General features: G+C 46.1%; 1 pseudogene; it reads left to right on the forward strand.

The window, feature by feature from the left end:
• Positions 1-1355: 1355 nt before the first annotated feature.
• LOC129472186 (protein FAM8A1-like) lies at positions 1356-2576 on the forward strand (annotated as a pseudogene).
• The last annotated feature ends 2248 nt before the right edge of the window (positions 2577-4824 follow it).

Genomic DNA, 4824 nt, shown 5'->3' on the forward strand with positions numbered 1-4824 from the left:
AAGACAACAATAAAGTTTGTCAAATGGATTGAGTCTTCCCTTCACAAAAGATTTCTCGGTAGCACATGATGATGTTTGATAGCATTTTACTCACAGTCAGTCCTCTCAAACTCTGCTGCTGCTTTATCAACTACGTTTCCGAAATATTCTAATTCTTTGTTGTCAGTTCAACAATGTTCATAGAATCTTCACCAGGAGTAGATTCCATCTCACAAAACCACTTTGTTTGCTCATGCCTAAGAAGCAACTCCTTATATGTAAGTTTTATCATCACATTGCAGCAATTCAGTCACATCTTCAGCCTTCACTTATTCTAATTCTCTTGCTATTTTCACCACATCAGCAGTTACTTCCTCCACTGAAGTCCTGAACCCCTCCAAGTCATCCATGAGGGCTGGAATAACTTCCAAACTGCTGTTAATGTTGTTATTTTGACCTCCTTCCATGAATTGCAAATATTCTTCATGGCATCTAGAATGGTGAATCCTTCCCAGAACACTTTCAATTGACTTTGCCCAGATCCATCAGAGGAACACTATCAAAGGCAGCTATAGCCTTACAAAATGTATTATTTGAATAATAAGACTTGAAAGTCAAAATGACTTGTTGGGAGAAAAGCTGAGTTTTGGGGGAAGCTGAGGCAGGGCTTGCATGTCTGCTAGACTTGCTGGCTCTTTGCTTCTAGCACTCCCATTATCTCAAGCAGCCATATGTTTTTCATTCACTTGATACACTGTTTCCTTTCAACCCCCACATCCTCTCCACCTGTTTGTTTGTTCCTTTGAGCACCAATAAATAGCCTGGGCTCCCAGCGCTCAGGGGCCTTTGCAGCCTCCAGGCTCGCCATGTGCTCCTGGTCCCACTTTCTCTCTCAAACTGTTTTTTTCTCATTCCTTTGACTCTGCTGGACTTCATCACCCTCACAACCTGGTGTTGGGTCTGATCCCCCCAACATTCCTGGCTGCCCAATGTGGGGCCACAAAGACCCCGGCGAAGGAACCCCGGAGCATGTGAAAGCAGAAGGTGCATCATCAGAGGATACCCGAGGACGTCTAAAAGAAGCTCAGTGGGAAAGCTGAGCGCTGGGAAGAACCAGGGTAACAATGGGACAAAGTGAAAGCAGACATTCTGCTTATTTAAGTTCTTTAAAGCATTTGTTATGAAGTGGGGGAGTAAAAGTTACTACTCAGAGTTTGTTACCATTGTTTAGAACAGTAAGGCAGTTTTGCCCATGGTTCCTGGAACAGAGGACTATGGAGTTGGATGAATGGGAGAGAATTGGAAGCGATTTTTAAAAAAAGATGTATAAAGACAGAGCAGTGACAGGTACCACGGAGGGTGCTGCCGAGGCGATGATGGCAGAGGGGCGCAAGGAAGCCCGAGGCTGCCGTCTGGGGCATGACGAGGGCGGAGGGGACCGTGAGCACGTCCCTTCCCTGAGGGGCCCTCCTGCCGCCATCCCATGCACCTGCGCGGACCCCAGGGCCACCGCCGGTGATGGGTCGGAGCCACCCCGCGGGCTCAGGAGGAGCCGGGAGGCGACCTCCGGCTCCCTTGTGGGGGCTGCAGGAGCAGGTAGGCTGCTTGAAGTGTCCGAAGCTGCAGCGCCGTGGGAGAGGCCGGCGCGGCTGAGCGCCCCTGGGTGCTCCTGGCGAGTGCACGAGTGGCTGTGGCAGTCCTGCTGCGGCTACCTCACCTGGCGCAGCGGCCCGGCCACCTTCTCCACCTGCTGCAGCTCCCAACCATCCCCGCAGAGCTTCCCTTTGGGAGGCACTGCGGTCCCCCGGGCCGCACCGCCGCCACCCCGCCGGCTGGGCTGTTACACCCCCTTCTACTTCCTGAGCCCCAGGGCCGCGGGGGCCTGACCCGGGGGCAGCTGCTGGCATCAGCACCTGCTCCAGTCACGGGCCTGGGACCCTGGGTTCCTTATGCGCAGGCGTCGGTCCGGGCCACTCCAGGGACAAAAGTAGGAATCTGCAGCCCCTTCGCGAAGCCCGAGTGAGACCAGGCAACAGGCAGGCAAAGAATATGTTATTCCATCCTTCGGCCACAGGTGGCAAGGATGGTGGATTTCTTTATTCTCTTCTTTGTAAAAGCAACCATTGTCTTAAGCATTATGCACCTCAGTGGGATAAAGGGTATCTCTAAGTTTGCTGTGCATTATATAATGGGAGAAATAGATGAGGGCACATCACTGGAAGACTTGTAGAAAATGATAGTTGTGGCTCTTAGATACAGATTATTAGTTTTTATGAGATAATTTGCATTTGGGGAACAGGTGGAGCTACCCCAGGGAAGTTCCTGGTGGGGCTTCGAGTTGTGACATGTGATACATTAGTGCTTATTGCACTAAATCGTGTTTCAGTGATTCCTTCCTCAAATGTTAGCATTACAATGTCCACTATACGAGCTTTGATCAAGAATTTTTTGATTGCTTCTTTTTTCCCTGCTTGCATCACACTCTGCTGTTTTTTCAACATAATCAAACAGTCTATGACATTGTAGCAGGAACCATTATGGTAAAAAGAAATGGGGTCAGAGGTGCCCCCGAAAGACCTGATTTCCACACGCTATAATGACAAGGCTAAATTATGTATCAAGGCCATCAGTATCCCTGGGTTACACTAATTGATGACTTAGAAATGAAAGCAGTCACTCCAGTGTGATGCAGCTGACTACTCTGAAAGTATTGATTTTACTTGAATGCCAAAAACTTTTTCAGAAGGAAAACCTATTAAATTCAAGTATTAAAATTTTTAGATCAAAAAGGCAAATGATTTTATAAACAATGGACAATATATACTTTCTTAAGATCTAAGGCACTTTCTTAAGATCTAAGAATTTGCTGAAAGCATTTTCAGCTTTGAAGTCTCCAAATGAAACTTTAAAATTTATTTTGGTTTATCCCAAAGCAACGGAAAATGTCCAGTTGTGTTTTGTAAACATGTATGTAACTCATCTTTTAGTTTACACTTCCTGGGGAGCCACCAAAGAAGGTCCTTATGGGAGTTAGGGGACCCTTACCCTCAGGAACAGTTGGTCTATACTTTGGAAGGTCTAGTCTAAATTTAAAAGGTGTTACTGTACATACAGGAATAATTGACTCTGATTATACCGGAGAGATTCAATTAGTTACTAGTTCCTCGACTCCTTGCTGCCTCCCCAGGAAAAAGAATTGCTCAGTTGTTGCTGTTACCTTACGTAAAACTAGGAAGCAGCACAGTGAAAAGAACCGGAGGCTTTGGTAATACTAATCCAGCATGAAAGGCTGTGTATTGGGTTAATCAAGTGTCTGACAAAAGACCTATTTGCACAGTAACTATTCAGGGAAAAGATTTTGAAGGAGTGGTAGATACTGCAGCTGATGTCTCTATTATTGCTGTAAATCAATGGCCCTGGCACTGGCCTAAGCAAAAGGCATCCATTGGTATTGTTGGAGTAAGAGCTGCCTCGGAAGTTTTTTTTTTTTTTTGAGACGGAGTCTCGCTCTGTCGCCCAGGCTGGAGTGCAGTGGCGCAATCTCGGCTCACTGCAAGCTCCGCTTCCCGGGTTCACGCCATTCTCCTGCCTCAGCCTCTCCGAGTAGCTGGGACTACAGGCGCCCGCCACCACGCCCAGCTAATTTGTGTGTGTGTGTGTTTTTAGTAGAGACAGGGTTTCACCATCGTCTCAATCTCCTGCCTCGTGATCCGCCCGCCTCGGCCTCCCAAAGTGCTGGGAGGAAGTTTTTCAAAGTTCTTTGACTTTACCATGTCAAGGGCTAGGTGGTCAGGAAGGGACAATTCAGCCTATCATTACACCTATTCGTGTCCATTTATGGGGTAGAGACTCATTGTAACAATGGGATGCTGAAATATCTATCCCTACGGATCAATATAGTAACCACAGTAGACAAACGATGAATAATATGGGATATCGCCTGGGAAAAGGACTAGGAAAGGATAAAAATGGCCAATCAGAACTTTAGAATTAAAAGGGCAAATAGACTGGACCGGATTGGGGTGTTGTGTTTAGGAGCGGCCATGGGCGAGCCCCCGGCTCCCATTCCTCTTGTCTGGCTGACAGCCAAACCGGTGTGGGTGGAGCAATGGTCACTGAAACAGGAAAAACTGGAGGCTTTAAAAGAACTGGTACAGGAACAATTGCAAAAGGGACATATAGAGCCTACTTTCCCCCCTTGGAATTCTCCTGTATTTGTCATTAAGAAAAAATCAGGGAAATGGAAAATGTTAACAGATTTAAGGGCTGTTAATGCTGTGATTCAACCCATGGGCACACTACAACCAGGGCTGCCCTACCCAACAATGATCCCAAAATACTGGCCTCTCATAATGATAGAGCTAAAGGATTGCTTTTTTACCATTCCTTTACCTGCCCAAGATTATGAAAAATTTGCTTTTACTGTTCCCACCATAAATAATAAAGAACCAGCAGACAGATACCATTGGAAAGTACTACCACAAGGCATGCTAAATAGTCTATTTGTCAAACTTATGTCGGGAAAGCTATTAAGCCAGTTAGAGAACAGTTTAAACAATGTATCATCCATTCCATGGATGATATTCTGTGTGCAGCTGAAACTAGGGAAGAACTGATGTTGTGCTACAAACAGAAAAGGCTGTAAATGCAGCAGAGTTAATCACAGCCCCCAATAAAATCCAAACTTCTACTCCCTTTCAATAAAGCCATGGCTACATTTTTTCAACAATGGAATATTACCCATACTATGGATATTCCATATAACTCACAAGGACAAGCAATAGTGGAAAGAGCTAATCATACTTTAAAAACTCAAATACAAAAAGCAAAAGGGAGGGGACCAGG

The sequence above is a fragment of the Symphalangus syndactylus genome, chromosome 22, assembly GCF_028878055.3.
Source record: "Symphalangus syndactylus isolate Jambi chromosome 22, NHGRI_mSymSyn1-v2.1_pri, whole genome shotgun sequence".
Taxonomy (NCBI): domain Eukaryota; kingdom Metazoa; phylum Chordata; class Mammalia; order Primates; family Hylobatidae; genus Symphalangus; species Symphalangus syndactylus.